Source organism: Balaenoptera ricei, chromosome 4 (assembly GCF_028023285.1).
Source record: "Balaenoptera ricei isolate mBalRic1 chromosome 4, mBalRic1.hap2, whole genome shotgun sequence".
In the NCBI taxonomy this organism is placed as follows: Eukaryota; Metazoa; Chordata; class Mammalia; order Artiodactyla; family Balaenopteridae; genus Balaenoptera; species Balaenoptera ricei.
This window is the reverse complement of record NC_082642.1, coordinates 92,162,879-92,174,932: the sequence shown is the minus strand read 5'-3', so window position 1 is coordinate 92,174,932 and position 12,054 is coordinate 92,162,879. Positions and strand designations below refer to the sequence as shown.

The following is a 12,054-nucleotide window of genomic DNA, read 5'->3' as shown; positions in this document are numbered from 1 at the left end:
CTTGCTTTCCGGAGGTAGGTCGATAGAAAAAGGAGATGGGTCCAGTAAACCAAGAATTCCTCAGAGTTTTAAGTATATTTTTAGTTACTCCTGACATCTGGAATAGCAGAGACATTATTTCGGGATCAGAGATCAGATTCTGATCATGCCCTTTACATGGGGCTAAACATCACTCTCTAAAATCCTTTGATGAGGATGTACTTATTGCAAAGATACGCGCAGGCTAATTGAGACCACATTTAGGGTGTCTGTAGCTTCTGACAGAAGATGTTTCTGGCTGAGTGGAACACATGCCATCAAACCAGTTGCCACCATTCCTATTTTTCACCATCTTCCCAAATGCCTTCCTGGACCTGCATCTGAACCAGACCTGTTCCACTCAGGACTGGAGCTGCCCAAGACCAGGGGAGTGACCACGGGTCCACAGCCAGGTCCTTACAGAGCAGCAGTGGACCCAACCGCCTGGTCCCACTTGCTTTTTAAAGCATGGGCTACTCGACAAGGAAAGAGTAAACCACAAAACCACAGACACAGTTAAGAGTGCAGGGAGATCTTCGAACTCAACCTCCCATCCAGTAGAGGAATGCTGTTCTGCCCCAAACTGGGCAAGGGTGGGACTGATATGTTTGTGGACAATTGCCAGGACCTGGCTGAGCCATGAGGCTGGTGATTACAGGGATGGAACCAAACCCATCAGGGGTGGAGGGAGGACTTAGCCAAGATCCTGGTGGGTCCCTCTGTAAGAATGCCGGGAACTGCAGGACTAGGGATGTATCTGAGACTAACCTCTCCAGCCCCCTTAGGGCAGGTTGGGGTTCCCTAGAGTTAGAACTCCCCCTGCCCCACTCATGCAGGAACCCTCTCTGGGCATGTCTGACAGGGGAAAATGCTCAGAGAGGAGACAGGAAGGGGTGGCTGGGGAAGGAGTTCCGGTCACTGTGTACAGCAGGGTCTGCTGAGCCCTGATATGGCTTCGCCTAACTGGACCCAATTCTGTCCCCTGGAGTCACATCAACTCTACCTTTCTACAAAACATGGTTACAAATATCTGAAGACAATCATCATTTATCCTTTATCCTTCTGCAGATGAAACACACTCGACCCTTTCAACTGTTCCTACTTGCCATTGCTTCCAAACCGTTTCACATCCTCTGGGTTCATGCTAGTTTCACCAGGACCCCCTTGGTGTGACCCTGAGGACTGAAGAAAGAAGACAGGAGCACAGTGGATAAACCACAGGTTTGAATCTTGGCGCCGTCATCCCCCATGCCTCAATTTCCTCTGCAGTTTCCTCTGCAGCACCTGATAATCTTAGCTATGAGAAATGCATAAGTCAGTTCATAGAGAACTCTTAGAACTGTGCCTGGCGAGGCAGCTGATAAGCAGCTAATTAAGTCTCAGCTATTTCTTAGCACAATGCTTAGCATAAGAAATATGCAATGCATATACAATTCCTGCAGCTGATACTCCGTTACTCACCAGCTTTCTTACTCATAAAACAACAGTACCACCTCTGAGCTTTGATGAGGTAAGTTGTGAGAAGTCTCCTGGTCAGTGCGTGGTGCAGAAGAAGCAGGCCATATACACTAGCTTCCTTCCCCTTTGTACGGATGCAGCAGCTAGGAGCCATTCTCTATGGGTCTCTCATGTGCTGTATATCCGGCAAGCGCAGGCACTGACTGCCTTTGCTCCAGATTATCTTTTCAAGAACATTTGTATCATAAACAACCTTGGAAGAAAGAGTGTCTTCCTTTGGAGCAAAGATCAGGCACGCTTACTGTCCATTATAAAAGGTTTGAGTTCCCTAATCTCAGGATTTCTCTCCACTGTGTGGGCAGGTGTCACCCTATGGAGATTGGAGCTCAAAGAACCAGTGAGAGAAAATGCTGGTTCTCTGGTCACTGTCATTGTTGTGAATCATAAAGTCCTGTCCCTAACCCATGGAGCTCATCTTCTGCCAGCATTCATGAAACCTTGGCAGCAAACTCACTAGCTTGCCAGTTGGTGAAATCTCAGACCCTCCATAGTTAGTAAAGACAACTTAGAGAAGAGACAGTGACAAAATAACCACCCCCTGACCCCTACAGTAAAGATCTTAAACTATCATCAACCTTATCATAGTCTATCTACACTTAGCTGATTTTCTAAAAATTCTAAGTGAAGAATTTTTATTTATTTCCTTATTTATTCATTTCGATTTTCATCTTCTTGATTTTAATCGAAAGTTCCATTCATTTGAGGTGTCTTCTAAAGCTTTTTTGAGGGGAGACATCTTTTGAACTTGAAGGTCCCCCTTTCCAGTGCCTTTGTCAGAGGTGCACAGACCATAGTCTCTCCTCCTGTTCCACTCACTTCTCCCACCAGATCAGGTAGACCCTCCTTCTAAATCTAGGTTCTCATCCGTAGCATGAGACACCAGTTTGAATTGTATAAAACTCTTGACAAGTTTCTACCTTCATTCAATTTGTGGCTAAGGGCACGGTGAGTTCTACAATCATCCTAGGATGCGCTTCGTTCTCCCCTTAGCCTTTACTGAGAGCACTGCGTGAGCCTCTATATTAACACCTCCACTTCCAAAAGGTAGAGATGTGTGACCTATGGGATGTGACACAGCTGAAGATCAGCAGGACACCAGCTGGTGTAGTTAGGAAGAAGAGGTAAGAACACCCATGTCCTGTTGGGAAATCTGGCCTAAAACCACTAAGGCTGTAACCCAGAGCAAGTCGAGATCTGAGAAGGCAGCTGTGTGAATGGGGTAGGGAAGTGCAAATACTGCCCTGTATGTGCTTCAGACTCATCTCTGGCACTAAGAAAGACAGGGGCACGGTTAGGGACAATGTTATGAAATGCAATTTCAACTCACCCCAGGTAGCTTAATAGGAGGCCGGTAGATATGAAGCTGTCAGTGGTTCCAAATCTTCTTCAGACACCGTAAATTAGTGGGACAAGATCTTTACTCCCATCCTCTACCACTGCCACTACCACTGTCCCTCATTTTCAGATCAAGGATTCATGCACATGATAAACTCTAGCTCACAGGTACCCGTTGACTATTCAGATAAGCAACCAGTGATTTTCATCCTTTTGTCCCTTGGGTACTTTCTTGCATTTTATAGGTATCCTCCCTCTCCACCACAAAACTGGGTATATCTGGGTCTCAGCATCTGGCATTAAACTATAACGTGATTCTTTTCAAAAATAAATAAAAATAAGTGAGCCAATAAATCTCTTGAACTACAATGCTTTTTCTCTTATTCATCTTTTTAAATTAAGGGGGTTTTATTTTTAGATTTTACTGTCTGAAGATTTCTTACAATATTTTTAAGCATGACTGGGTCTACCAAGATCTCAACATCTGGTCATAAGTTACTTGCAGAACTGTGGCATAGTTTTCTTTCTTTTGAAAAATAATTAATCTGTGATGGCTTTAATGGATATCAAACGAATAAAAACAGCTTTTACCTTAACATAGTTTCAGCAGTAAGCTTGGGCTTTATCAGGCCCCATGATCAAGGATTACCCAGTAACGTTTAGTAATTAGGTTCCCAGGATAACTCCAGGGGATGGATCCTTGGCTTGCAGGCCTATTACCAGCTTAAACTCTCATCCCAGACCCCAAGTCTCCCTTGTGTTATAGAGGGCTCTCAACTTCTGGTCCTGCCTCCTCAAGGTGGCCTCCCATCTCTGCAAAGCTCTCACAGTGTCCCATCCAGAAACTGCTTCTATGCTTTCCTATGATCCAACGGTCCTCTGGTTTCATTATGTCTGTGTAAGAGACAGGACAGGATCCAAATCTCATCCCAGACTCCCGATTGTCAGAAAACTCATCTCTCTACCTACGCAGATTAACTCCTAATGTATCCAACCCTTAGGGGGTTTTGAGGCTGTTCCACAACAGACTGTCCCCAGTCAGAGATGGCCAGACCTTCACACCTGGTTACCCCCACAGGTACAGATCAATAAAACCCAGTCAATGGAATACTACTCAGCCATAAGAAAGAATGAAATAATGCCATTTGCAGCAATATGGATGGACCTAGAGATTATCACACTAAGTGAAGTAAGTCAGACAAAGTTCATATGGTATCACTTATATGTGGAATCTAAAAAATGATACAAATGACTTATTTACAAAACAGAAACAGACTCACAAAACAAACTTACAGTTAGAAAAGGGGAAGGGGAGACAAATTAGGAGCTTGTGATTAACAGATACACACTATATATAAAATAAACAACAAGATCCTACTGTATAGCACAGGGAACAATAGTCAATATCTTGCAGTAATCTATAATGGAAAAGAATCTGAAAAAGAATACACACATGCGGGACCTCCCTGGTGGCGCAGTGGTTAAGAATCCGCCTGCCAATGCAGGGGACACGGGTTCGAGCCCTGGTCTGGGAAGATCCCACATGCCGTGGAGCAACGAAGCCCGGGTGACACGACTACTGAGCCTGCGCTCTAGAGCCCATGTGCCACAACTACTGAGCCTGCGTGCCACAACTACTGAAGCCAGCGCGCCTAGAGCCCGTGTTCCGCAATGAGAAGCCTGTGCACTGCAATGAAGAGTAGCCCCCGCTCGCCGCAACTAAGACCCAACGCAGCCAAAAAATAAATAAATTTTTTTAAAAAGAAAGAAACATTTGCTAAAGGTCCCTGCATCATCTGTGAGGGGCCCACCGTCTCAGACTTTAAGGGACCCTGGAGAAGGGCACCGAGTTCTGGACAGGCTCTACACCGGCCAGGTTAACGGCTGTGCTCATGAGGCCCCGTTTCCTCACTAAGGAGGAAAAAGAGTACTGGATGATTTCTGCAGCCCCATCTGCTCTAGGTTTTACAACTTCCCTGTCCTGAGCATAAAGCTGGTAACTACACAGAAAGGGCTTCATGCACAGCCCTCTCAGCACCAGAGGCTCTACCTTCAGCCCTATTTTAGCCGAGGCAAACCTGCCTTTAAAATAAAGCGACTTGCGTTAATTTCTCCATCCTTTGATCTTCTGCCTCTGTTGCTTCACAAAGTCATGGCTTTAAGCCTTTGCCTTCCAAGGGAGCCATGCTCAGACATACAGTGTTCACTTTGATCCAGCCTCCCCTGAATACTAAAATAATGCCTCCCATCTCAGATGCAGGTTCTGTATTTTCTTTCAGGCAGCAGTAGGACACCACTACTTTTTTTCTTTATTAGCCACTTTAGAGTCCAACCTCACTGTCATTTTTTTTTAAATTCCTTTCAAGTTACAGGATTTATTTTCTTAATGAAAGAGCAGCCCCTACATACTTTTTTTGCCTTTCCAAGTAGTCTAAGAGGCTACTCTCTCACTTCAGTGATGGGGCCATAGTTCAAAGCAGCTTTAGAACCATGGGGGAAACAATCAGTGCTATAAAATCACAGGCCACGCTTCCTTTCACTAATTCCTCTTTCCCTTCCTCTTCCTTCTCACACTCTTTGCTTCACTAGAATTGGTTGTGGCCCCATCAGCCTCCATTGCACTGAGAGTGAACAGATGGCCCCCTGGCTGACACTGGCTGAGGACCCCTGACGTGCTATAAGCCTGAGGGTCAGCATGGTGGCAACAGAAAACCCATCTCCCTCACTGGCTAAAGCTGCAAAAAGCAAAGAATCCCGCCCCCCCTCAAATAACACATAGGAAATCCCAAAAGATCACCGACATGTTTGAAATACTATTGAGAAATATATTTCAGAATATTATTTGAAATATTATTCACTATTGGATAGCTGCCCAAAGAAGTCCCCATCTGAACACTCACTCTATGTTACCCTAACACAGGACTTCTCACTGAGCAGAGTGGAGATGACCACGTCTGTGCAGCTCTTGCTCAGCACCCGGAATAGCTGGGCCCCCATTAACATGGAATTTTACCTGTGTGTCAACCCCAACAAGGTCTACTTGCCAAGCAACCACAGGGTCAAAGGGGAAATCAAAACCAAATGGAGGGACTTCCCTGGTGGCACAGTGGCTAAGAATCCGCCTGCCAATGCAGGGGACACGGGTTTGATCCCTGGTCCGGGAAGATCCCACATGCCTTGGAGCAACTAAGCCCATGCACCACAACTACTGAGCCTGCGAGCCACAACTACTGAGCCCGTGCATCTAGAGCCCGTGCTCCGCAAGAAGAGAAGCCACCGCAATGAGAAGCCCGTGCACCGCAACAAAGTGTAGCCCCGGCTCGCTGCAATTAGAGAAAGCCCATGTACAGCAATGAAGACCCAATGCAGCCAAAAATAAATATTAATTAATTAATTTCAAACAAACAAACAAACAAAAACAAATGGAGTTCATCACAGCAGCCTCCTGGAGCAGTGGAGGAAGAAGTTTGGGGCAGTCGGGAAGCTGGAACACCACAGTTTGGCAGTACGAATAGCTTCTAGCAGAGGCCAGGGCACCCAGCAGGCTCTTAATCAATCTTGATTCCTGGCTGGCTCCACCGATGGCTCCCACTGGCTTGACCGGTTCTAGAATTCCGACCGGCTAAGCCAAGGTCAACAGATAATGCTAAAGCATGCTGACTTCACCCCCACCTGCCTCGGCACCTGGCCAGGTGTCATCTCACCTTGGGGGCTGTGGTCCCCCCCGGATGGCCAGGAAGGCACACAGTTCTTCCCCTCCGGCAGCTCCTCAGGGTGGACTGAGGGGGAGGGGTCAACAGCACAATTTAAACTCTGCCCACTCACCAATGTCTCCTCTGCTGTTTGTTGTGGTAACTGGGCTGAGAGGACAAGGAAAGAAGTCCTGGAGGTCTGCCTCACCGTGGGGAGCCCTCAGCCGGGACACTCCTGAAGTGTTCTGGACTGCAGCAGGGGCAGCCGATCTGGCAGCCACCTGGCCGGTGCCTGGCGGAAAGGAGGACAGGAAAGCCGAGTCAGGGACAGACACGCAACAGGGAGTGGGCGCGGCAGCCGGAGGACCTTATCACCGGAGAGGCTGGTGGAAATGCCCCAAGGACAGCAACAGTTGCTTTTATGACCACGTGTGGGGGGCTATGGGTTTCGAGTTCAGGAACAATGATTACAAGGAGAACCAGAAAGGTGCCTCCTTCCTCCGCAGAGGACAGATGCAGGAGAGCCAGGGAGGATGGCGCTGGGGTGAGGGTGCAGGGTCTGGGGAGAGGCCCTAGCAGGGATGAGGGAGGAAGGACACCCGGCAGGCCTGTCAGGAGGCCATTGGGGTCTCTGGAGGGGGCCGGCTCCTGGGTAGTCAGGGGCCCGGCTTTGGTGACACAGCCAGGGGAAGGGGATGCCCACAGGACAGGGAGAAAGTACCCACACCTGGGAGAAGACTGTCCTCAGGAATGAGTGAGCCCCCGCCCCCCACTGTCCCAGGACCCAGCCCACGTCCCATGCCCCGCAGAACCCACATGTAGGCAGCCCACGGCGCCCACCCCTCAGCCTGGTCCAGGCTCCTGAAGTTTACCCCTTCTCCCCCCTTCACAAACCTGTTTCCCTCCAGCAGCAAATCTCATATATTCCTTAAGAGGGAAACAAATACTTATATCAAGAGTATGCGGTAAATCCGTTCTCTCAAAGGAACAAATGACTTGTCTCTGAGCCCATTATGCGTTGCCCTTCCAGAAGGTGTATTAGTAAAAGATTCTTTGTAAACCCAAAGGAAATCAAATGCTCATGATGGAATTTCAGCAGAGGAACTTCCAGGCGGAAAGGTCCTTACACATCCCTTCCATCACACAGGAGATCTAGAGGGTGGATGCTCAGTCTAGGGTGGTGGTCCCCCCCACTTTGAGGTGTACATTGAAGAAGAAACGGGAGTGACTGGACCCTCTGAAGAGGGGTGGGATGGGGTGGAACCCTCACCCTGTTACAGGGCCGCAGCTAGACGTCCTTTCCCACCTGAACAGGGAGCTCCAGCAGAGAGCTAATCCCGAGGGTGCCAGCCCCACCTGAACCCACTTGCTGCTGCTGGGAACCCGTGTGGCCACAGGACCAGGTGGGAGCTGAAGCAGGATGGTGTTCCCATAAGTAATGGTTTCTAATGTCTCTCATGGCCTAAGCCAGTCGGTCCCAGCGGAACTTCTCTCCACCCAGCAAGCTCAGTCCATCCGCTGCCCCTCTACTCAAGGATTCTCCACCCTTGGTAAAGGGCTCAGGCACCTGTGGCTTGACCCTGACTCCACCTCCAGCTGGAGCACACGTGGCACCTCATCCTCACCAGCCACTCTTCCGCGGGCTGCCAGCAGGAGGCACCTCCTGGTCTGCTGCTCCTCCGGTGCCTCAGGCCCGCATCCCACCCTGTGCCCACAGGAGCCAGAGATGCTCTGCCACGCCCATTCTTTTGTCCAGCGGATTAGGCCACTTCCGGCTATAATCCTTTCACAGCTCAACCTGCATCAAGGATTGTTTCCAAAAGGACCCGAAGTCACTCACAAGAAAATACAAAATTAAACTGATTATTTAAAAACTAAAACTGTATAAAAGCTGATAATATATGCAAAATGGTTTTCTAATTTTACAAACGTATCAAGCATTACATCTGTCCCCTAAGTTTCATGACACTCATAGTAAAAAAAAGGAAACAGAATGGGTCACATAATTCTCCTTGCTGTGAAGATGCAAAGGCACTTCATCAAGAAACAGTGCTAATCTCTACAGAGAGGGAACTGAACATCACAGGAACGATTCTACCCATAGGGTTTTCAGAAAGAAATGCTCACTATTTGGCCCCTTTTTAACATCAACACTTATGAAAGTAAGAAAAATATTAAAACATGACTTGAGATTTTTGCAGGGAACTAAAGCAATGTCATTTGGGCAGGGGTCTGGAAGCTTAAATACAAGACACAGTGGTTCTCAGGGCACCTCACCACGCATTCTGCAGCGAAGAGGGGAAGAGGAAGGTTCGAGGGGGAGGGGCACTGGGAAATGTGGTGGGATTATTAATTCCCATATGACTTGGGGGTGGGAGGACAAGAATGCTAATATCCTACATTAAACAGAATACTCATTATAAAGAATTATCTCATCTAAAATGCTAATAGTACCCCTGCTGAGAAACAGTGGAAGGGGAATCAGTAATTAGCATGACTCTTCTAATGCCTTAAATACCAATTAAATCTTCACAGAGAGTTGACAGCAAAGACTACAAGAATGTCTGCTCTGGGAGTACAGATGAAGGGGGATGCAGGCTTCTGATGTGTCAGTCCTGCTGGTGGTGACATGCAGATCATTTTATAAGGGGATTGGAGCCTGATGAGTACTGTTGGCTAGAGAGAGAGCTGGATGATGGTGAGCTATAAGCATGCCTGTGGAAAGGGACAAACCTCTCCCGTTTCTTATTTCTTTATATGTCTAAATGAGGACACAGCTGGGACATCAAAACTGCACATCAACACATCACAGGAGAAACTAGTCTACAGCACTGGTTTTCAAAGTGTGGTTCCCAACTAGCATCACCTGGGAACTTGTTGGAACTACCCCCCACCGGCTGAATAGAAGAAACTGAGGGTGGGTCCAGCCAGGTGTGTTTTAACAAGCCCTCCAGGTGAGTCTGATTCAGGCTCAAGTTTGAGAACCACCAGTCTAGAAGGTTTAGGGCTGAACATGGCAATTGGTCACCAGAGATATTTTAGAAATGCTGGCTCACCCCTGTGCAGATTCTCTATTAGACTCTGAGAGGGAGGGGGATACTGCAACATGTCTGTTGCAGGCAAATGATCAGAGGCAGGGGGTCTGAGAGGGAAGACCTAAGTGATGAGAAATGGGAGCAAAGAGTGAATTATCAAGGGCCAATTTAAATCTCAAGTCAGATTAACCATGCTAGAAGGATTTTTTTTTATTGAAACATAGTTGATTTACAGTATTATATTAGTTTCAGGTACACATAGTGATTTACAGCATTTACAGCATAGTGATTTAGTGTTTTTATATATTCCATTTAAAGGTATTACAAAATAATGGTTATAATTCCCTGTGCTATACAATATATCCTTGTTGCTTATCTGTTTTATACATAGTAGTTTGTATCTCTTAATCCCATACCCCTATCTTGCCCCTCGCCTCTTCCCTCTCCACATTGGTATCCACTAGGTTGTTTTCTACATTGGTGAGTCTGTTTTACTAGATATATTTATTTATTTTTTATATTCCACATATAAGTGATAACACAGTATTTGTCTTTTTCTGTCTGACTTATTTCACTAGCATAATACACTCTAGGTCCATACACATCATTGTAAATGGCAGAATTTCATTCTTTTTTATGGCAGAGTAATATTCCATTGTATACATCTACAGCATCTTCTTTATCCATTCAACTGTTGATGGACATTTGGGTTGCTTCCATATCTTAGCTATTGTAAATAGTGCTGCTATGAACACTGGGGTGCATGTACCTTTTCAAATTAGTGTTTTCATTTTTTCCAGATATATAGCCAGGAATGGAATTGCTGGATCATATGGTAGTTTTATTTTTAGTTTTTTGAGGAACCTCCATACTGTTTTCCATAGCAGCTGCACCAATTTACATTTCCACCAACAGTGTACAAGGATTACCTTTTCTCCACATCCTCACCAACATCTGTTATTTGTAGACTTTTTGATGATAGCCATCCTGACATGTGTGAGGTGATAACTCGTTGTTTTGACTTGTATTTCTCTAATAGCGATGATGAGCATCTTTTCATGTGCCTGTTAGCCATCACTATGTCTTCTTTGGAAAAAAAGTCTATTCAAGTCTTCTGCCCATTTCTTCTTTGGATTGTTATTTTTTTTTTATATTGAGTTATATGAGCCGTTTGTATATTTTCAATGTTAATCCCTTGTTAGTTGCATCATTTGCAAATATTTTCTCCCATTCAGTAGATTGTCTTTTTGTTTTGTTGATGGTTTCCTTTGCTGTGCAAAAGTTTTAAGTTTAATTAGTCCCATTTGTTTATTTTTGCTTTTATTTCTTTTGTATGAGGAGCTAGATCCCCCAAAATATTGCCACAATTTATGTCAAAGAGTGTTCTGCCTATGTTCTCCTCTAGGAGTTTTATGGTTTCACGTCTTATATTTAGGTCTTTAACCCTTTTTGAGTTTATTTTTGTATATGGTGTGAGGAAATGTTCTAATCTCATTCTTTTACATGTAGCTGTCCAGTTTTCCCAGCACCACTTATTGAAGAGACTATCTTTTCTCCACTGTATATTCTTGCCTCCTTTGCTGTAGATAAAGTGACCACAGGTGTGCTGGTTTATTTCTTGGTAGAAGGATTTTGTTTTTAATCAAACTTGTACTTCTCTTTGAATAGCCAATACATTTACATGATTCAAAATTCAAAAGATTCAAAGCGTATGCAGTAAAAGGCCTTTCACCCTCCCCTGCTCCTAGGTACTCAGCTCCAACTTCCCTTCCTCAGAATCAGCCATGTCATCAGTGTCTTCTAGGGATATGTTATAAAAATACATATGTTTTTGTCCCCACTTTCTTTCTTAAAAACAAATGATAGCATATGACACACTCTGTTTTGTACCTTGCTTTTTTCACTTAATATATTTTGGGGATTATTCCATATTAGACACATCAAGAACCACCTAGAAGACTTCCAAGTATCTGGAATCATACAACACCCCAGAGACATGTGTGCCTTCCCTAAAGAGAAGGAGCATCTGCTAGGCATTACATGATTCCTGTGGATTTCTTAGTGAACCCCCTATAGAGAAACTGTCCTGAAATTCTCGGTTTGGAGAACTCTCCTCAGGCCCTACTTGTATGCTGTTTTATAACAGAAGGAGGTAATGTGGAAACTCTGAGGTCATTAAAGTCCAAGAATAACACTACCAGATAACATTAGCAACTAGTGGGTCAGACACCCTATGATACACAGTAGAGGAAAACTTGAACACTGGAGAGAACTTGGAACAATGAGAGGACTTGGAACTTTTTGTCTGTAAGACTAATAACCATAAAACACATTTTATCTATAGGAATTCACAAAACACATGAAAGGATAAAGACATGAACTAGTGAAGAATACTTAGGTCAGTTTTCAACACTTAGAATCAGATATATAACAGAATAAAATAATATATATATATA

At 45.3% G+C, this 12,054-nt stretch overlaps 1 protein-coding gene across 3 annotated transcripts in view; it reads right to left on the bottom strand.

Moving 5' to 3' along the window:
* Positions 1–12,054, bottom strand: part of MYLK (myosin light chain kinase) — a 267,670-nt gene that overhangs the window by 211,389 nt on the left and 44,227 nt on the right. For 2 of the 3 annotated variants that reach the window (XM_059920958.1, XM_059920959.1), the window contains exon 2: positions 6,697–6,855. The exons of the other annotated variant lie outside the window; for it this stretch is intronic. The gene's annotated coding sequence lies outside the window, so the exon portion shown is untranslated. The remainder of the gene's footprint in view (positions 1–6,696; positions 6,856–12,054) is intronic. 3 annotated transcript variants of the gene reach the window in all.